Raw genomic sequence first — 23,093 nt, forward strand, 5'->3', positions numbered from 1 at the left:
CCGCGTTATTTACAATCTAGTTTCTCTGCAGCAGACGGGGAAGCAAACTCCGGGGCTCGTTCCTTTCGGATGGACAGAGAGGGCGGCCGGGCGGCGAGCTGCAGGAAGGAGGTCAGGGTGGGTTTGCGGGAGCTCGGGGGCGACCTGGAGGGAGCCCGAGCCCCCGGCGCCGCCCCCGCGCCCGCCCCCGCCGCACCCCCTCCGCGGGCGGGCGCCGGGCCGCGGTGACCGCCGGCTGGTGCGCTGCCCTCGCCTCCCCCATTGTTCCTACTGTCTTTTTGCCTTTTGTTATTTGCACTCGCATTGTGTTGTTTGTCTCCGAAGCCGCCTCATGACCAGCACAGGGATTTCACCCCGTCCTTGAGAGCTACACGGGGAGCGCGAGCGAGAAACAGGGGAGAGGGACGCGCGCGCGCACACTCACACACACACTCACACACACACTCACACACAGGCACACACACACACACACACACACACAGAGTGAAAAAGGCGAGCCACCAAAACCCATCTCCAGTCTCCTCCCGGGGCCCCCAGCCCGCCACTGTGCCACTTTGCATCCCGCGCCAGAGGAGACGTTGAGGAGACCCGGTAAGGTGCGTGAATCGCTGCGTTTTAACTTTGTTGTCGGTCCCGACGTTGTTGCGGGCAGACCTCCAAGGCGCCGAGCTCCCTCCGCCGCCCGCCTGCCCGCCGCCCCGCTCGCTCGCGGCTCCAGCTGGAGAGCCGGCTGAGCGGGGAGGGGGCGCCGCCGGGGTTCCCCCAAGTTCAGAGGGAGGGGGCCCGCGGCGGGGGTGGGGGTGGGGAGGCGGGAGGCGGCCCGGCGCTGGAAGTGGCCCTGTCATTCTCGGGGGGCGCCAGCCGGGGGGGGGGCCGGCGTGCGCGCCTGGACCCAGTTCAGGAAATGGGCTAACTTTGGGCTCCTGTTGGGGAGCCTGCGTGCTGCTGCCGGTTTTGTTTTCTAAGCGGCGGCGGCGGCGGTGGCGGGGAGAGCCGCGGGCGGGAGAGCCGGGAGAAACCGGGCTCGGCGGGGCTCCTCGCTCCACGCCCGAGGCAGACCCGGAAAGTTGGACAGAGCCCCTCGCCCTGCCTGGAGCCCCCGCCCCCCCCCCCCGCGCCCTGAATATTCCCCCCTCTCTTTTTGTTTCGCTTTCCGCAGTCCCTCTCCCGGCCGCTCCCCCTCCCTCCCGCCCGGGATTTCGGAAACGAGTCTCATCCTTCGGGATTCTAGGGATTTCGGAGCCCGGAAGCTTTATTAATTGTAACGACTTTCCCCCACCGCACCCACCCCACCCGCGCGCGGGGTGCAGACCTCTCACGTGTTGTCCCTCCCAGCGCGGGTTTGGGAAATCTCGCTTGCGCGCCGGGGCTTCGGTGATAAACTAAGAGGTTATACGAGTTTAAACCGAACTGGGTTTGGAAATGTTTCCATTCGATCGCCGCAGTTTCTTGCCTATGGATCTGCTGTCACCGAAGGCGCGCGAAGCACTAGTTACGTGTTTCAATAGTAATTTTCCCTACACTTTGCAGAGCGACTCTATTAATGGGTAGTTTGACCCGGGGGGCGTCTGAAGAGGTGGGCCTCGGGGTAAATTCGGAGTGTGGGGAATGTGAGTTCACGTCCATGTCTTCCCTTCTCCACGAAGGCAGGTCAAAATGAGGAGTTCTGTGAACGTCCAGGGCGATATTCTCAGTGTCTGCCAGCCCAGGCACTCTGGGTGGCGGTCAGCTGCACTTCTTCAGAAAAGTTGAGGCATCTGTGCTGTCCCGGCTGAGATCCTCACAATATCCAGAGATCCCAAGGAGTTGTCCAGAAAGGCATGAGCCCATTCCCCCAGAGGCTGCCTGCAGGCTCAGCACAGCTCCTCAGTCAAGGGCAAGACGGAGGGAGATCTGTGGGATTTTGGGTAATAAGTGTGGGAATCTGCAAAGGGACTAGACAGAGTGATTTGTTTCCTTGATGCTCATAAATAATGTCCCCTAGTATCCTTTAAAAAAAAAAAAAACCCACACAAACAAAACAGGCCAATGAAGTAGACGCGTGGGAGATTCATAGGCAGTGGACATTTCTATCAGAAAAACCAGAGCAGTTTTTGATCAGGATTACAGGACTGAGGCTCGATTGCCAAGAGTGATTAGGTTAAGCACCAGATGGTTTTAAAGTATACAGAAATGTTTTTTAGGTTTGACTTTTATAGAATATAAAAGAAGAACAGTTTCTTAGGGTCTTTACAGAACGGCTGAATTTTGATCTAATTTTGAAGGAACTCGGCTGTGCTGTGAACTGCTTGCTGTTAGCTGTGACAGGGAAGGAATCCGGTTCCCAATGCAGATCCATGGGACAGAGTTTCTGGGGGTGCTTGTTCCTGATTTAAATATAGCTCCCAGGCTGAAGCCTAGATAAATTCAGCCACAATGACTTAAAATCATAAGTACTTACACAAAGTTCTGTCAGGCATTGTGCAAAGTTCTCCTGCTAATTATGTCATCAACTGTTTACTCCTCAGAACTATACAAGATAAAAATCATGAGCATCACTTAAAACTGATGCAATACAGCCTGAAATCCTTAAACTGGTAGGGATTGCTTTTGTTTGCCTAAAAGGTAGATCTTTCATCAGATGAGTTGTTTAAAAACATTTACTTGTGGGGGTGGGAAGGGATGTGCATAATTATTTAGTTATTTGTGTTAATTATATACTAGCATACTTGCTTGAAATTCTTTTTTTTTTTTTCTTCTTTCCAGTGGTCTTCTAACAACCTTATACATAAAAAATGAATAGAGGTTTTTATTTGTTTGTGGGTTTTTAAAAATCTCTTTTTGGAGCCTTTTTGAATAGGCAATAATGAACCAATCTGACAGAGACTTGAAAGAGTAAACGCTTAATGTATGAAAAAAGAGCTTCAACTCTTCATACAGAAACCCTGAACTAGTTTTGTTGTTGAGCTTAAACAGTTCTGGTTGAATGGCATGTTATATACAGGGTTCAGAACTCTCAAAGGTATTTGGTAAATAACTGGGCATTTGAGATCCAGTGGTTATTTCAAGTTAACTTAGTGCTATACATGTAAATGCACATCCTGTTTAGACTGACACATGGTTTTGTAAAAGGAAAAAATGAATATATGCTTGTAAAGATGTTATCTGTGGAGTATATGGAATAAATGGCAAAGAACAAAAAAGTGAAGTTTATATTCAGGTGTGATGGCTTCTCTTTTTTTTTTTGTCCTTGTTGGGAGTTAGGCACAAGCTATAGGGAGAGTTTAAAATTTTATTTTCCAGTTAAAAGAATGAATTTGAATGCCTAAACAATTCTTTTTTCTTATAAAGCAAATGAAAAAATACGGTATAATGATTAAAGGAATATATTGTCTTCTTGAAAAAGCTATGTTCTTTTACTGAGTGATACGCAATCATTATTTTAAAGGCATGTTCACATTATATAAAGTAATATATGGGCAGGATAAAACTTGTCGTTAGTAATCTGAAATACACTAGATTTCAAATAATTTAGAGTTCCAACATAGAACACTGTTGAGATTTCCAGCAGGTAAAATTGTTGGATATGATTGATTGGCATACCTGGATGATTCACCCAATATCTGATCACCTCCAGTGGTAGAAAAAGCTATAATTAGAGTTTTGAGAGCAACCTGGAAAACTTATTTGTCTAGGCCTGAAGTCAATGCATTCCCTCACACACCCCTCACATTTTTTTAACCTGTGAAATGTAGATTTATTTTAAAGGCAAAGAAAGTGCTTGGCTGTTTCAAATAAACTATATCCTGAACCTAGATTTGTAGATAGTTAATAAAATAAAAGTCCAATTTTGTTGCAAACATTGTTTTAAAACACCCATTTGTAAATTGTCTACATTTGGTTTTCATATGTTAATGATTTGGGCTCTGAGACTTCTTTCAGAAAGGCATTTTGGTTTATCTTAAAAAACACTACACAAAACTGTCTAAACAACTCTGTAAATAAATGGTTCCAAATGCCTCAATTTGATGAATGAATTAAAGACTTACAGTTCTTAATCCAATTATGATCAGCCTTGTTATTCCAGTACCCATTTGGGGGAGTGTGGGGAGTGGGAATGGTAAATGATCTTCAAATGCGAATGGGGTCTTTGCTGTTTATTTTCTGTGTGTGATGTAACGTAAATAATTACTCATACCTAACATTTAGGAGAAGGATTTTAGAGGCAGGGAAGTTATTTAATGATCTTCAATTAAGCCAATGGTTTATTTGCATGACAAGTTGTTCTTAATAGAAGGGTAAAATGAAAATTTTAAGAATATGAAGCAGGGATCTAATCTTTTGCTTAAAAATAATGAATTTTTGTATTTAAAGGGCAAGAAGTGAAGCAGTTATGGCTCAGGAGTAGGGCAGACACTCAGGCACTTCTCATCATTTTCAGCTGGGCTATATTGGGACATTTGCATGGTACTATTTAATAAACTTTACTATATTCAATATCCTTGCCTTTAGAATTAAGGAGAATATGCTTTTTGGGTTGTTTACTCCAAACCTCTACCCAATTAGCTGCCTGCATGGGTGCTTGTAAGTGCTCTCCTGATCAGGGTCCTGAACTTTAGGATGGGCCTTTGATAACAGCCCAGTTTGCTTTGATGGACCCTTCTGAACTTCCGCCCCATTTGCCCAGTTTAACGTCTAGCTCAGAAATTAATTCAAAGATATTAATAGCTTATTATGGTTTAATTCTCTAGGAGTTATTATTATTACTGGTATGATTGCAGTTTATTATGACCACTTAATTACTTAGGGAAAGACTTGTGGGGATTACAAGTATCAAGTGAATCTGCCAAGAAGAAATCTTTATAAACATAGGGATTTTTTTTTTTTTTTCAGTACCACTCAAATCATACCTTATAGGCAAGTAATTACTTCACTTACAGGTAAGGGTGACATTCAGTAGGGGCAACATATGGATAAAGTTAGAGGGAAACTAAATGCATTTAAAGAGTACATTGAATAACCACTCTTTAAAAATTGAGCCTTAAAAAGTAAAAAAACCCTACAAAACACTCAGAAAAAAATGTATTTCCAGGAGGGGTCGTGGTATTGATTTCTACAGGTAGAGGTCTATTCATTTTTTAGGAGTTAAAGTTTATTATAAGCTTAAAAAAACTGATTGTATCTTTGCCACACAGTTAGTTACTCATCATTTAATTAATCTTCATGATTATGTGGTATTGCATGTCCAGAGGGGACAAACAGTGCAATAGTCAACAGTATGGGAGTGTTCTGGTTTGACCTCCAGTCGATGCTCCCTAGAAGCCCAGGTATTGCTTTGTCACTGCAGCACCGATGAAGTCTTGGAGGTAGGGAATTCTGGAAAGAACCGGGATGCAGAAGCGGTGGTCCCACTCGCTCTCGGGGCATCTCAGTTTAGGTCTCTTTGTAATTCCTCCATGGCTTGGAGTTCTGAACATCCAGCGCTCTGCTCTGCCCCTTTTCTTAACCTCTAAAGCTGGGGATTGTAATGCTTTTTGTTACAGGGCTAGGCATGAATTGCACTAAATACATGCCAGATTCCTAGGATAGGGCCTGTCATGAACTAGGTGCTCAGTAAATGTTGGCTGCACTCTTCTCTCCCTCCATTCAAGTCTTTTAATTATTGATAATGTTTGAAGCTTCGTTTTGTATTTGCTTTGAACTTATTTGAGTCCAAGGAAAAAAACATATCACTTTCTTGAGGCTGAGATCAACACTTTAAAATAGCGATTCTGTTAACATCTATACATGATCTCTGACAATGTGGTTATATTAAGATGCTGTATTTGGTGCAAGTGTGAATTCTATCTCTTATTCATATAAATCTTCCTTCAGTAATTAACATTTTAATTGCTACATAATAGGTAAAGACAAACAAAACTTTAGGACCTAATTGTAGATCTCTCTTCTTCTTGTCCTTTTTTGGTTTCCTATTATAGATATAAACTAGTGAAAAATTTTTTTTGTAATTTTATCCATTGATAATTATCCACCTCTGGGTTATTTTAAGTTATCATACATGTGGACAGAGAGAAATTCAACCTTGAAATAAGAAATAAATCTGACTTTAATATTTTGCCCTATGTAGTCAACAGTTCCTTCAAAGAGAATCTCCTAGGTTGGTTGGTTTGTTTAAGTTGGGTGCAAGGCACAATAAATATACCATTGCCTGTTTGAAGAGATGACATGTAGTAGTAACATGGAGAAATTTAGTGGTTATTTTCTCTTCCCAATGATAGAGAGAATTTCTCTGTAAGTACAACTGACCAAACATAAAGGAAAAGCTTTTAAAAGAGCAAATAAATGACTTCGTTGTTACATTAATTTCAATCCCTGAAGAAGCGGTTTATTGGGGGAGAGGGCAGGAGAAGGCTGCTAGGTCAGCCTTTAGCCAGTGATCCAGGTTTGACGTTTATGCAAGGACAGATGGAAGGCAGGACAGAGGATTGAGTAAGAAGAAGCTGACTGTAGCACGTCCAAGAAAGGTTTGATTGAGCAGATGAGAGACAGGCATTGGAGGAGTCCTCTCATCCCAGGGAATGGGAATGGCCTGCTTCTTTTTTTTTCTTCCTGTAATCACAGTGCTCATGAGACTTTAATTCATTATGAACCTAGAGGCAGTGAAATTAGGCAAAAATACAGCATATTCTTTTTTTCTTTTTTTCTAAATATGTCATTATTGATTTCGGAGAGAGTAAGGGAGAGGGGGAGAGAGAGGTAGAAACATCAATAATGAGAGAGTCGTTGATTGACTGCCTCCTGCACGCCCCCCCCCGGGGATCGAGCCTGCAACCCTGGGCATGTGCGCTGGCCGGGAATCCAACCCGCTACCTCCTGGATCCTCGGTCGATGCTCAACCGCTGAGCCACGGTGGCTAGGCAATACAGCACATTCTTAATCTTGAGTCGGAAAAAAAGCAGAGTGGGTAGGTTTCTTATTTTTGCACATAGACACAGAAATATCTTTGTGGGGAAATGTGTGTTTCCCTTTTGTTGCGCTCAGTCATTGGCTAGGAACAGCCCCCTGGAAGCATGGCCTTGGTCCTCAAGTGATGCTAGATGGTGGGGCACTGAGTCCATTATATTCTTGCAACAGGAGACCGGAGTGGTATAGCTGTGGTTTGGCAGTATCGCCCAGGGGTAAGTAGCAGTCATTCTGGTCAGCTGGACCTACTACTGAAAAAAGATGTGGCTTTTTTTTTTTTTGTGAGCTCTTTAATGCTTTATTTGCCTTCATTATAAAATGAGCATGATGATACTATCACTTCACAAAGTCCTGGTCAAGATTAAATGAGGTTATATAAGATTATATATAAATCTATAGGACCGTGCATGGCATAGAAGAAATGCTCAATATATATTGCGCTCTTTTTAATGTACTCATAAAATGCAACTGAGAGGCATAGCTGAACTGTATCAGATGATCATAAATAAAGTGAAACAATTGATATTTCATGGAATTAGAAGGCATTGTTTATGCAAGCAAACAGCCTCAACGTTTGCCTTTTGAAAATTGCCCAGTCAGTTTCTCATGCCTCAGTCCTTAGTTTCAGCAGCTTATAAACCGTGCAACAGACAGGCCAGCTGACCTTGACCATCTTCAGGTAAATTGCCTTAAAGCACGAGGCAGACAGAATGCTCTCTTCAATTCCTCACCCCTCTAGGCTCCCTGTTCAGTGGAGAAGGAACTTACCCTGCAAGCCCGCATTTTATCTCGAGCCTCAAACACCTTGCGAGCCTTTGCTCCCTTATGTTACTGTTCCTAAACCAACTCGCCGCACCACAAAGCTCTGAACTCAAGTGGCCCTTAGAGCCCGCGCGCCCGCTGTGATGAGTCAGAGCCACCAGCACTTTGTTGCGTTAGATTTGATCACTGCCATGAGCAGTCCTTCGCGTGTCAGCTAAGAGACCCTTCAGGGAGTTGTCCCTTAATAGAAAGTCTCTTTTCTTCCCTCCTGTTGTAACTTTAAATTAAAAGAAACTGTAGAGGAGCTGGTGGCATTGCAGCAGTTCATTCTTCTACCCACTGGGAAAACAGCATCTGAGGAAAGACGTTATTGGACTGAGAATTGAGTTGTTGCTACGTTGGGGGGGCTGCGTGGGGGGCGGTTGCGATAAAGGATGAAGATCGTGCCGTTTAGACTCAGCCAGACCGGCTCTCGGTGATGTAATGGAGAGAGAGTCTTCTGTGCAGACGCGGGAGCATTTTTTCCCTTTGATGCAGGGCACTGCCTTAGCATGTCAGTTTCCAGCGGGATGCATGGGACCACTGGTATTTCGCCTCCGATTTTTAGGTGGTTCTGTGTGTTGTGCTGTGTGGGAAACTGGCCCTGGGACAACTTCAGAATCCACGGAGGATGGGAGGCAGGAAAAGAGAGCTAATTTTTGACACATTTCTCAGACAAGTGACCCCTCTGGGGAATCTGTGCCCAGGATAAAGATGGCTTACTGTGAGGTTTCTGGCATAGTTTTCCCCAAACAGTGAGCTCTGGTTACTTCAGTGTCTCTAGTTAAAAAGGCTGACGGACTTAACATCTGTGAAGAAAAAAAAAAGAGAAAGAAAAAAATTAGTACTTCTGATGGCTTGTTTTCTAGATGCCGTTTCTCACTGAACTCCTGATTTAATTCTCTGCTGTGCCAGGCTTTCTGTCCCCTGGACAGTAGTCGCTGGTCCATTCCCATTCTGGGTTAGGGCCTGCCCTCAAATCTGCTGTCTGCTAAGATTTCCTGGTATAACCCGTGGCCGCTGGAAGCCGAAGTTTGACGTGTGGTAGCAGCAGCTGACTGAGGGTTGCCTGCGATTTCTTGCGGTGCCTGGTGTTGCTGTGCGGTGCTGGCAGTCTGTCGTATGTGTCTGGCACAACCAGTCTCATTTACTCTTGCACTGGGCCCTGCTTTCGAACAAGTGCATGCTACTTCTTATAATTCTGTCTTGGCTTTTCTTACATCACTCTCTCAGCCTCATCTCCATCTTACCTTCACTACTAGTAGGACAGTAGTGTCTTTTCTGTATTAAATCAGGAAATAAAGTGATCATTTTAATACATACTATACAAACAAATAAATCTATCGGTATACAAAGAAACTTGATGGGCCCACTATTTATTTCTAGGGACCTTCTCAGCCACCCCCCCCCCAAATGCTCTTCCCTCTTTTCTTCCGTTGCCCTATCACTGCATTTTGTGCCTTATTAAGCCTTTCTCTTACCACAAGGCCTTTATTCTCATGGCACCATTGACCACCCTGCATTGCGTTAGTCTCACTGGATGAAGTGATGAGTGTGCGTTGCTGCATGGTATGAAAGGGGCAACCACAGGGACAGAACATGTGGAAGGTAAGCTTGCTGAGGGCACAATCATGATGCCCGAAATAGGGCAGCAACAGAATAAATGAGTGCTGAGCCAACACATCCTGCATACCAAGCTTCATTTTTTCAGAGCAGCCCTGCAGAATGGGGAAGTGGTAAGACGAGCAGCAGCTGAGCATCTGCCAGTGTTCTAGGCACCGTGCTAGGTGCTTTACAGTGATCATTGTATTTAATCCTCACAGCTCACCAGTTAGGTGGGTAGTATCCCCTTTTCACAGATGGGCAGACAAGCTCCAATAGGTCAGGCGCTTGCTCATTTCTTCAGCTAATGAACAGGAGAATCAATGCTTGGATTTCAGTCTTTGTGACGCCACCATTTGTACTTTCTTCATCAGGCTGTGGCCAAGACGCTGGTGTGGGTTCCCATCTGTAAAATGGGAGCTCTAACCATACCTGCCTTTCTACCGCAGGAAATGTTAGGATGAGCACGTGAAAGAGAAGTTGTCACTGGAAATGATGCCTGAGGGGTCATTTCTAAATGTCGGTTATTATTATCAAGTACCCATGATTCATTTATTAGCCAAAAAGTATTTATAGAACACACAGAGGCATGTTGCTTAAACTTTACTTCAAGAAATATTTTCTCACTGGAGGCACAGATTCTGAATTAGCTTTGCTGGTAGTGACACTTTCATTTTACTGTTTTGCAGATCTGCCTTGGTGCTTAGCACAGGCCTTGCCGATGTTAACTGTTTAATAAGCATTTGCTGAATAGTTCAATCAGTACATAAAGAGTATTGAGTTGGGCCCGGCCAGCGTGGCTCAGCAGTTGAGCATCAACCTGTGATCCAGGAGACTGAGGTTCGATTCCTGGTGAGAGTACATGCCTGGGTTGCAGGTCAATCCCCAGTCAGGGGTGTGCAGGAGGCAGCCGATCAGTGACTCTCTCATCATTGATGTTTCTATCTATCCCTCTCCCTTCCTCTCTCTAAAATCAGTAAAAACATATTTTAACAAAACCGGTATTGACTTGGGCCTGGGACTGGGAGTAGGTGGGAAATTGAAAGCAGACCAAGAGAGCTGCCCTCCTTTACTTCGAATTTCCAGATTGACCCGCTATCCAGCCACCTTTACTAGGCTGACTTCCCATATAGCTCAAGTCCTGGTTATTGGAATCTTGAGGGGAAGGATGTTTTGCTAAGCTAATGGCTGCAAAGGTGGGTTCAGCATTGTTGGAAGAGGCAACCATTCATTTGATCTGAAAAGTGAGGCTGGAAAATGTATTGGGGGGGAAAAAAGGCGAAAAGTAATTCTAAACCTAACAGGAGTTTCAGTAGAAAAATGGCTCTAATTCAAGCAGTGTAATGTTAACATCAATGCGAGTCTCATGGCTCAAGCCCCGCACACTGCTTTGGAAATAAAAGGAGATTGTGTAAAGAATTAGCAGTACAAGGCATTTTTAAGTGCTTTATTGCAGAGGCCTGCGATACTCTCTGAAATCTATGCAGCCTCTTTCTCCCTGCTGTGCTTAATTTCAGAATCTGATGCTATTACCTATCCTCGGAGGAAAAAAAATCACTCTCTGTTAACTCTTAAAAACCGAGTTTAACATTGCATTTGCTTTCAACATAATCTTTCTGACATTTCTTGGGGAGAGAGGAGTGGTGTGGTTAGCCACGGAGGGTTTGCCTCCAAGTTCAGCATCTAGGATAGCTTTTAAGGGGCAGCATTACAGTGAAGGGGTGATTGGTAATAACGAAAGCATAAGTTTAAAAATGGCTTAAGCCGTTATTTCAGAGAATAAGGCCTCTGAAAGAGTCAGAGGTGAATATCTTTATATGAATCCAGACCAGAAGCCAGAACAGGAGTTAACTCTTTACAATAGGTGGCTATTATCTTGTGTCATGAAGACATGCCCACCAAAAATAAGTTCCCCGTCACGCCATCACTGTGCCCTTCTGTCCAGCTTGAAAGAATAGTTGAAAGTCATTGATAGTTTACTGTTGCCAGGGACTGTGCTGAGTGGTTTATTTTTATTTTTATTGATTATTTCCAGTAACTCTCTGATGTAGATACAAACGTTGCCCCATTATACAGATACCGAAACTGAACTTGCTGGTAAGTGGTGGGACTGAGACTTGAACCCAGACTGGTCTGATTTTGAAGACTGGACTCTTGCCCATTGTAATATAGGAAGTATGTTTAAGCCCTACTGAATCAGCCCTCAAAATGACACTGTACTTTCTCTTTTCTTTATATATGCACTTCTGTCATTCTAGAACAGACTTTTTTCCATTTATTTCTGCACTATTGCAAAGTTCCCCAAGCTAGGATCTCTCTTTACAATCTGCTCTGTTTACCACTATCAGGTCGATCTTCCTGACATGCTATTTAGATCATGTTGCCCCTTTCTCAAAAATTCAAAGTGCCTGAGTACTACACATGGATGGGACTGAGGCACTCAAGCATGGTTTTTAAGGGCCTTACAATCCATCTCCAAATCTTCTATATCTTTTCAGGCTCATATTTGAAACCTTTCCTTTGAGAACAGTTTGCTTCTGATCTGGATTCAAGCTGAACACAATTTCCCAGATGACTCCCAAACTGTCTGGAACATCAACTTTATCAACTCTTCTCAGAATGCTCATGCCAGAGGCCACGGGCATTGCATAAGAAGCCACCGCTCACCCTTGAACCCTGTCTGACTCAGGGATGCTTCTAGACCTGCTTTTTCCATCTACTTCAAACCTCCTCATAATGGACTTTTCTTGCTCCCCAATCCACTTGCCTCTGTATCTTGGCTTTCCCTTTTTGTTTTATCTCTTCGTGCATTCAACAATCAACAAATATTTATTGAGCACCTATTATGAACCAGATACTATGTTAACTACTAGAGAGCCAGTGATGTGTGGAATAGGCGCACACCGTGTACATAGACATTTAAAGTTTATTAGGGAAGATAAACTTTAGTCAAACCATTAACTGCATTTATGATTTCAAATTGTGGAACTACATTTCACAGAAGTACATACAACATACAGGAAAAGTATATATGATATATTTAGGGGGCAGTTAGAGGAGGCTGCCCCAAGGAAGTCACATCTGAAGGATGGTTAATGAGGTAAAGAAGACGAGAGAAAAACTTTTGAGACCTAGGGAGTAGCTTGTGCAAAGGTCCCAAAGAGATGGAGGAGGGTGTATTCTTGACATTAGAAAGCCAGCATTGCTGGAGCAGAGTGGCTGGGAAAGAGGTATATATTAGGCTGTAGAGGTAGGTTGGGATCAGATCATTAAGCCTTATGAGCCATGTTGGAGAGTGGAATCTTCATATTAAGGGTGATAAGAAAAAGAAACCCATTGTATAGTTTTAAACAGGGGACTAATAAAATTTGTGGCTATCGCATGTAGATCAACTTTAAGAGAGGCAGGAATGAATTTGGGCAAGTTAATAAGGAGGCTATTGCAGTGATCGGGCAAGAGGCAGATGGTGGCTTGGACTTTGGACTATAGTAGTGGTGTTGGAGATGCGGACAAGAGGATTTCAGGGACAAACATGAAGGGAAAAATCACCCAGTTTCCGGTGATTTGTAACAACACTCCTCCCCCCAGATTCTTACTCTGCCAACCTAATGGGATATTCCCTGTGGTAATTACCCATTGTTTCCATGTCCATAGGTTCAGAAAAGAGATGCCTAAGTCCCCGGCTCTCGCGGGGACTCTGCTGGCTGGGTCTGTAGCTGCTTTAGCCCTTGCAGATTCAGGCAGAGAGATTTGACACAGAACATGTAGTGCCTCCTGTCTGCATGTATGTGTTTGCCTTCACATTTCTATGTCTTCCTTTATATATCATCTCTTCATATAGATTCCCTGAAACCCTATTCATCCCTTAATCTCCAAATGAAATTTTATTTTTTCACAGTATCCCCCCAGAATATTCTAACCAAAGACGACTTCTGATCTTATGATACTGACATCTATGACCGCTTTTATGGCTCTGACTCTCTACTGTACTGTATTGCAAGCGTGCTGTGAACATGTCTTATCCTTTGCGAAATGTTGTGCGTTTGTGCCTAGGAATGCTATACTCTATTTTGGGTCATCATTTACCTCTTTCTAGCTGGGCAATTTACGTTACCTTGCTCAGTCTGTGATTCCTCATCTGCAGAATGGGGATAACTATGTTTACCTCGTAAAGCAGTTGCGAGGGATCAAGAGAGATCGGATACAAAGCACTTAAAACAACCCTTGGCACATAAACTCTACGATGCGATGACATTTTATGGTCATGAATGTTGTTCTTTGAAATCAGGAACCTGTATCTTATTAGTCCATTTGTCTACTTGAAGCTCAGTTAGTATTTATTGAATTCAGATTTGAATTTAAGTATAATTTCTGCCAGGGGGTACAAATATAAACAAGTGATAGTTATTGTCTGCGGGAACCTGGATTTGATAGGGGAGCTAGTAACATAAACTAGTAATGATAATATTATCAGTGTGATAGGTATAGTGATAGAGTATTTTGAGGTCACAGAAGAGAGGTTGGTGAAGGTTTTCTAAATGAATTGTATGAGCTGAGTATTTTATTAGATTTAATACATATTAAAATAATGTGTGTGTACGTCGTATAAACCTCAAAGCTATAAAGTAGCATTTCACTTCTGTCTTACTGTTGGTCATGCCTACCCATTCCTACTACTTTCAGCTCTGTATTTCTAAATAAAATGTTTACTCCTTTTATTTCTTATTTTTTTAAAAAATGTTAGCAGTCGATTGACTTCCTACTGCTTGGCTTTGTTACACTTCTCATCCTCTATCCCCACTTCCTAATACCACACATGTTCCTTTTCCTATTGTCCCAGTATAATTTTATCCATTTTGGGGGAAGCTAAATCAGTTCAGAAAACACAGTTACTTTGACTATGTAAATGCTTATTGTTGAGAATATTACATATTGATGACTTTTACTTTGTATACAACTTATTTGGTTTTCCTAGAGTTAATAATGGCCTGTGTTCAAACCTACAAGTTTTACTAGAAGTGCTCAATGTACCTGGAATTTCTGAGTCAAGGCTTAAAATGGGTGGGTGGCATATACAGGGCGGGCCATGGGAGTAGTCAGCTCTGGTGGGAAGGACCTGTTTATTACTGGTGAAACTTAGAATTGTTGGAGCCAGATGATAATAAGAAGTTCACTGGCTCTTAGTTAGTTTATTGTGCTTCTTAAAATTTCTGCAACATTGAACCCTCTTATTGCCTCTCTTGGGCACACTACTGCCACCAATCTGTCCTTGGTAAGGCTCTGAGTTAAGCTCAGATGAGACTGATGAATGTCAGAGGGATGGAGGAGGGTGGGTGGGTGGAGGGGGAGAGAGTAACCAAAGAATTTATATGCATATATGCACAACCCAAGGGCACGGACAATGGTGGGGAGAGGGACTGGGGAGGGGGAAGGGATGGGGTGGAACAGGTCATTGGGGAGAAAAAGGGACATCTGTAATATTTTAAACAAAAATAAAATTAAAAAAAAAATTTTAAAAAAATGCTATCTTTGCATATTTGGTGACATATTAATACTTTAGGGGTACCCCATCAATCAAATTTTTAGATCCCAAAATCCACCAGAATGTGTGTGTGCATGTACACACACACATACACATACACATATTGATAATTTATTTACATGTGTTGTACTGTTGTACTTTAGTTAATATTCAGGGCACAATAAGACCTAGAGCAAGGGTCAGGCTAAACCATAGTACAAGTAATATCCTAGTTCCCTGGAGACCAACTCTGAGATGTAGATTTGCATGCAGCGGGTTTGGTTGGTTGGGAGGGCCCTTGGGAACACCACCTGCATGGGCTGAGAGAAGCAGGATGGGCTGAAGGAGAAGTTGACTAAGATGAAGCTGAGGCTTCAGCTAACCTATGGGGAGCTCTGGAACTGGGTGGCTCCTCAGAGATGTCCTGAACTGAGGCAAGGGGACCAGACCTTTGTAACATCACTTTGATGTTGGATGTGTGTCATCCCTGGGATGGGGATGGTACTTTGGACGAGAGCAATTCTTGGAAAGGGTTCTGAGCGTTCAGCAACCAACACTCCTGGCAACTGGGAAATGAGTGCCACTAGGTAGCACACCACAGCATCCACTAAACACAACCTTCCTGAGACTCTCTCCTCTCCATTTGAATTTCCATAGATTTTTCTTGAAATATGGCTGACAAAGAGTTAGCAGTGGGCCTAAGAGATACAGCTCTGCCATTTCCCCATGTTCACTTATATTTGCATTATTAATATTACTTGAACATCCTTAGATTTTTGTTTTGTGTTCAAGGAAAAATTTTAAAACCACTTGTTAACTTCATGAGGGTTAATTTAGCTAAAGATTAGACAATGTAACCCATAACCCACTTCGTTATGCATATGAAAACTAACGTCGGACAAAATGATGAAACAGAAGAGAGAGAAGAGCATGCCCATGAACTCCTTCCTGTTGTGGTAGGAGGACCCCTGTGACAATCTTTCAGTAGTTAGGTTAAAAAACAAAACCATGTGGATCATCTTGAACTTCCAGCTTCGGAGAACATTTTTTAATGGAATGAGACCAAGAGAACATTTTAATTGGAGGTAGAACAGCTGACTGGATGCAGACATATGATGGTAGAAGAATTCTTGCCCAGTATGCAGATGACAGTGTAGGCCTGGGCTTTTCAGGTTCCCAGATGGGCATCTAAGTCAGTGCTTTCCTAATTTTTTTTTTTTGATCCTATATAGACACCATCAATAAAAAAGTATTATTTTACTAGTAGTAAGTACACAAAAAATAGAAATTAAAAAGGAATAAAAAATATCAATAGAATAAGAAATGTGAATAGAAGCTGTGATATTTCCTTACAGCATTCCAATGGACAATCTTTTCCCCCACCCACCTTGAAGACTTCTGAGCTAGACTTCTAGAGCATGAGTTATATGCTAAATGGGGAGAAAGTGTACTGGAGACAAATTTTGACATTTTTACTAATTTGACAATGCACCTATGTAAATAATATGCACTCCAAGAATTAAAAGATAAATAAGATTTTAGACTATAGTTGTGATGCTTTAAAACAGGGGTGGGGAACGTCCAGCCTGCAGGCCATATACAGCCCATGAAATCATTCGGTCCGGCCCTGCCAAGGCAACCACAGGCGGGACTCGAAATTCAATAAATCGTGGAGCTTTTCATAGCTAATTTTTAAGTTGATAATTTTGTATGGCCCTCGAATGATGTTATAAATATCCAAACAGTCCTTGGCAGATAAAAGTTTCCTACCCCTGCTTTAAAATATTGTAAAAGCCACGGAGGGAGCTGTGTGTCTGTGTATGCGCGTGTTTGCCTTTTTGTGTGCGAGTGCGCTAGCCAGGGTCATAATGACTTAGCATTTCCTCCTGCTTAGCAATTCCTCATTATTAACTAAAAGGTTGGGGCCACACTGACACTATTACCCCTCTGTATATCTGGCTTTAATTTATGAGCCATATCCTGCCTTATATTCCAGAATGATTTTGAATGGCCTCTTGTTTCTTATTTTTTTCTGTCTCATAAATTCATAAGTCTGTTACATGCAATAATTAACAAATACCGTTATTTGTGTTGTCTCAGAAATAGAGAACTTGAAAAGACAAAACCTTTCATAAATGTAGTAAGTTCCTTCACGTCCTTTTGGGATTTTAAATGTTTATAAGCATTTTTCTGGAAAAACTCAGCTTGGCTTAAAAAAATTATCCCAGATTCATCTTGCGGCTGAACTTTAGAAAGCTTAACTTCCTGATTGTATCTTTTATTTTGTTAATAAAAATTTGTTTTGGTAGTGTTCTCATTTTTATAGTTAATAGTTCCTGCTCACAAGTACTTGTTGCTTTGAATTTACTGGAAAGGAGGGGATAAATACATTTCAGGTAGCATTATTTTTACTTTTCATAATAGATAAAGTTAAAAGCTAGCTAGATTTGGAACCAGTATATAGAAATCTTAATAAGGATATGGTAATCAAACTTGGATTCCTAAGGAAACCTAATCACATAGTCTTCACTATAGTTCATAAGTCAAAAGGTAGAAACCTTGTTATTCTAGAGTGCTTATAAAAATAATAACAAAATTAAGATTCTTTTTATATACGTACAAATGATCTTTCCATTACTGAATAAGAGACACATATTGTCTCTCAAAAAAAAAAACCACAAAAAAAAACCCACGAAAAACTGTGCCTTGAAATTTTCAGGTGATTTCATCTATGCTTGTTCTTAATCTCTTTGTAACTATTTGCATGTTGATCTTAATAGTAATTTAAAATAAACAGTGTTGTATTTGATTAATCTGAACTACTAGTCACTTACTTAAAATATTTTTATTGTGAGTCTGTTCTTTGTCACGTATGACAAATATCAAGTAATGGGGTTACAATGGTAAGCAAAATAGATTTGGTCCCTGCCCATATGGAGCTTTCAATCTGTAAGAAAGACGGGGTAGAGAGAACAGAGAGACATTCTCTTTTCCAGTGTAATTGTGACTGGTCGCAGGACTGTTATTATTTTTTTAATTGCTAAAACATAGAATCTTAAAGAAATGATATATACCGTAAATGCTTCAGGCTTTTAAACATAAGGTATTTTATCAATGCCTCGTTGTTTATCAGTGTTTTTCTTTCCTTTTTAAAAATTTATTGTTAACAATATTACAGATGTCCCCCACTCCTCACCCTCTTTGGCCCCCTCCACCCAGCCTCTATCAGTATTTTTCAATTAGCTAATTAATTAATGGACAGTCAAGGCTTTTAAGTAGAGGTCTGCTGAGTGATGGTCCTTATCATCTTCTTGGGGAAGTTAAACCCATAAGAATATATTCTACTATTTTTACTTTTTATTTACTAAAAATGTCAGGAGAGCCCAGCCGGGCGTGGCTCAGCGGTTAAGCATCGACCTAGGATCCAGGCGATCGGGGTTCAATTCCCGGTCAGGGCACATGCCCGGGTTGCGGGCTCTATCAATGACTCTCTCTCTCATCATTGATGTTTCTATCTCTCTCTCTCCCTCTCCTTTCCTCTCTCTGAAATCAATAAAGATATATTTAAAAAAAAAAAATGTCAGGAGAGCTTATAGGTATTTGGCGAGCAGTCTAAGTGCAGAATTTGTCCAGCTTTAAAAAAAAAATTCCCCCCCAATTTTATTAATCTGTTTGACACCTAATTTAGTGGTTTTTTAAAAAACAATTTACCTGTATTCTTTTCAAAGCACTCAGTCTAATGTCGCTGAAAGCATTCTTCTTTGCTCTCCTATTTCCTTAGTTATAGCATATTTAACAAGTTACCCAAATACAGTAACAAATAGAAATGGCATGAAGGGACTTGGGCTCGAGCAGGCAGTTACAGTGGCTGGAGTGGAGGCGAGTGGGTGGCCGGAGTAGCGTTTGCCGTTAGGGTGCATGGGCGATAGCGGTTTCCGGAGGGAAGGCAGCAGCCGGCTCCTCTGCGCCTGGGCCAGTGGAGGTTAATTAAGAGTCGCACTTGGGGTTCTGGAGGTCAGACTGTGGGCCAGAGCACAGGGAGCTCTAAGGAAGCGGGGTGGGAGCGCCTTGTCCTGGAGGTCACAGGGGGCGCTCCGAGGAAGAGGCATCGGGCTGGGATGTGAGGGGAACGGAGGGCTCACCAGGTGGGGACAGTGCGGTGGGCGTGGGGTGCAAGCTCAGGACCCGGGGCGAAGGGGGGCGAAGGGGGCCCGGGTGGCCGGGGCACGTGCAGCAAGGACAGAGGCTGTGCAGGGGGTCGGGAGGAGCAGGCCGCGGTCGTCTCCCGCAGGGTCTTCGAGGTGACACCGAGGTTTTAGGTTTTCATCTTGAAGGCAACGGCAAGCAGGGAAAGGACTCATTTTACACAGATCTCTGTGGATGTTTGGAAACTGGAACGGCAGGGCATCGGTTGTATAGTGACTAGAGTCGTGTAAATAGGAAATGTTGTCCTTGTCCCGAAAAGTGTTGGTTCTAGTACCGTATTTCAGAGTCTCATCCTGCTGCAGGACCAGGGGAGCCCTCGGGGCACTTGAGGGAAAGCAGAGCCTAAATGTATCACGGGGTAAATCTTCTCCACGCCCAGGAAGACCTGGAGTGGTGTTTTCTATGGTGCACTTTGCTTACCATTCTCTCCACTTATTTATTAATTATCATTATTATTTATAATCCCCACCCGAGGATATTTTTTCCATTGCTTTTAGAGAGAGTGGAAGGGGGAGAGAGAGAAACACTGATGTGGGAGAGACACATGGATTGGTTGCCTCCCACACACATCCTGACTGCGACCCGGGGATGAGCCTGCAACTGAGCAACGTGCCCTTGGCTGAAATTGAACCCAGGACCCTTCAGTCCGAGGCCGGCGCTCTAACCACTGAGAAATACGGGCTAGGGCTTCTTTTATTTTTGTATTTATATTTATGATCTTGGCACATCACATTTTCAAGACAGTAGGAAAAAAAAGTCATTCTTTTAAGCTTTGTACCATGCTATTGACTTTCTTTGAAAGGACAGCGAGTGTGTTTATTTTATTACTCTGGGTCTAGAAATTAACTATGAAACATCATTCTCTACTTCTAAATTATGTGTAACAAAGAAGTGCTTTATCGCAACTTCATCAATAATTCAAATCCAACTTAAAAAAAAAGTAGGGCAGTGTAAAGAAAAAAGCACACTTGTTCTATAATTGAGTCAATTAAATAGTATTGAGTCCCATTGTCACATTCATATTGATGAAACAACTTTTATAGCCACAAAGAGTGTAATAAGAAATAAGTCCTCAGAATTATGAGGCAACGTCATAGACCTTTCTCTATATAGTTTTTGTATCATACAACACAAATGGTGAAATCAACCTTTTATTAGGTTGCAATAATGAAGGAACAGCTTTTGAAAGGGGCTCTTATTGGGAGTTTAGTAGTTTTCAAGGCTCTGCAGTAATAGTCCAAGCTATTTTGGATCCATGCATACATTAGTGTTCTCGTGAAGCATGATACAATAATGTGTGAAAAAGTACACGATCACACCTTGTTTAAATTTGCAGTTTTTGTGCATAATCCCACTCTGAGCTCTTGTCAGGTTTTTACTGTATATAGGAGAAAAAAGTTTATAGAGGCCTATAGATTAGGGTTGGATATAAATATCTGACTATGGAAATAAGGATTTTTTATTGTACCTTTTGGAAAGATCATAACAGTTAAGTTTACATTATATATAATATTTTGCAAACTGACCTGTGGTTAGTTTCACCCAGTGGGAGCTTTAGAATGTACACCTATAACCATCTAAATGAAGATGTATATCAGCTCTATTTCATATTTGCAGGGTATAAGTGAAAAGTACAGAGTTTGATTTTTCAAAACAATGATTGCACTATAATTTATGCATTCATATTAATGTTGTTTTTTCAAAATTGTCGCCCAGAGAAGCAAAACCCTGATTCCAATGATGTCCTTGTTCAAAACACTTTGGAAAACTTCCTCTCAGAATTGTCTTTTGAATCATTTGCAAGCCTGACTAAAAACATCCATCTGATTACTTTCTATTCGCATTTTATACCAAGATTCATCATCATTTTTTTATTCACCAGAGTTGGCTATAAACGTCTCTCAGAAATGATGAAAATGGCTAAAATTGACTTTCAAATTGTGAAATTTGTCACCACTGAGGATGTTTAGAAGTACACGTGCGTGTGCACATGTGTTACTGACGTGGAAGGCAGTTTCGGGAGAGGGCAGAGGCAGTGACGGCTGGTCCTCAGGGTGAGTGCTTGCTCTAAGATAGCCACTATTTGGATGACATGGTATGTTTTTTTAAAAACCAGTCGTATTACTTTTTAATGACACCGTATATTAGTTTTTACAACGTATATAAAGAAAAATGCAAATATGTCTTTTGGAATGCAAGGCCAAAATGCCTTACACAATTAGTAGCATATTTTATTATGAAAACAATTAAAGGATTAAGCAACTATAATGCTAATCCTATGTTGGCAGATCCTTCAGATAATGGTCCTTCTATGGGAACACCTCTGTGAAATTTTACTTTTTTTAAATACTGCCACTTGCTGCTAATATAGAAATATGCGTGTTTCAGTTAGAATCCTACCTAACTCATATTTATTTTCATGTTATCTGAAGGTACTGTTTGGTAGCACTTGGAATTTTCATTTCTGTTGACTGCTTCGTGCAAGTTACTGACCCGGTTTTCAAAACTATTAGTGCTTGTTTTCTTAACCGTCAGCTAAGAACTCAAATAGTTCCATGTGCTTGAAATGTACACTAATTGGATTGAATTCGAAATATTTTCTTAATTTAAGGAACCTGTGACCATTCAGTTCCCCTCACACAGTGTTTATACGTTGAGTGATTTATTAATAAAATGAAAATGAAGTAGTGATGTGCAGACTCAGGATGTTCGCCACTCACCTCCACTTTGCACACCTTTTCTTGTGTGTTTTTTCTTTACTGGGTAGGGAATGAAAGGATGAGTGCCAGAGTGACTCAGTTGAGTAGTTTTTATTTTCTGAGTATTAGATTTGGAATTCATGCCGACAGGAGAGAGCAAACAATTCCAACATAAGTTTGCTGTGATCGGTTTGTGTGACCCTGAACCTCGTAGTTTCTGATTTCCAGCTTTGGGCATTAATAATAGGGATCATATGCGTAGGTTTTTAAGAATGTCATTGATAGCTCTTTGCAAATTGATAGATTCAGGTGCAAACCAGTGATTGCATATGAATATCTGGTACATACTTTTCCACCACTTTTCAGTATAGCTAACTCACCCTTTGGAGACAATAAAGACTTCTTGTTTAACATGGTATGTAATTTGTGCAGACAAATTTGTGTCATACCAATTCTTTTATCCTGGTTAACTTACTGTATTAACGTTCTTTTTTTCTGGTTTCATAGAACTAAATGGGTTTTCTTTTCATGAATGCCTTTGTCCTTGACTATTCTACAGATTTGAAAGCACAGGGTTTATGCAGGAATCATTCCAGATTAATAGCTATTTCCTTCTTATTAAACACCTTAGTTCGTATTAGTGAAATTAGGTGCTGTTTCGTCTTTGCTAAAACATTTGTTTTCCTAAAAGGGGAAAGAGTTTTGAAACTGAACATGTACTACACCTTTAGTTCTCAGGTAACCTTATTTTACCGATTAGCTGTCATGGATTTTTGACAACAGATGTCACATTTGAAATTCCATCGAAGGAAAGTGTAATATTGCGATAGTGCTCATTTGCAATGTAATTATTCATTGGCAATTTCTAAAATCTGTAATAGGTTAGGAAACAAAATCCCAGCAGTATTTTTGTTCCTCATTAGAAAAAGTATATTCAGAAAGCTTGTATTATAAATGTATTACAGCACTACTTACCAGAAGTTGGGAGTTTTACTCTTGTAGGAGTTAGGCTAGTAAGTAATGTTTATATAATCCTGATAAACATTTCTCCATGACTGAATTTTGAGTGGAAAACTTTGTTTCCTAAAAGGTTCTAAGTGAAAAAAACACACCAGAGCCTATCTTCTGATTGCGTATATTGTGTATTGTATGTGTGTATAAGTGTGTGCGCGCGTGTGCGTGTCTATGTGTTTAGATCCAGCTTAATACCAACTAATGCCAACATCTGGCAAAGAGATGGGGATCTGGGAATTTGTCGCTTGAAACCCTGGGACAAAGTGTTCTGATCTGACTCGCAAACATAGCTGTGGACTTGAACTGGA

At 41.7% G+C, this 23,093-nt stretch overlaps 1 protein-coding gene across 2 annotated transcripts in view; it reads left to right on the plus strand.

The window, feature by feature from the left end:
• Positions 1-272: 272 nt before the first annotated feature.
• SOX5 (SRY-box transcription factor 5) overlaps positions 273-23,093 on the plus strand; it is an 891,887-nt gene continuing 869,066 nt past the window's right edge. For both annotated transcript variants that reach the window (XM_081129463.1, XM_081129465.1), the window contains exon 1: positions 273-596. The gene's annotated coding sequence lies outside the window, so the exon portion shown is untranslated. The remainder of the gene's footprint in view (positions 597-23,093) is intronic.

This window comes from Miniopterus schreibersii (genome assembly GCF_964146895.1).
Source record: "Miniopterus schreibersii genome assembly, chromosome: 2".
Classification (NCBI taxonomy): domain Eukaryota; kingdom Metazoa; phylum Chordata; class Mammalia; order Chiroptera; family Miniopteridae; genus Miniopterus; species Miniopterus schreibersii.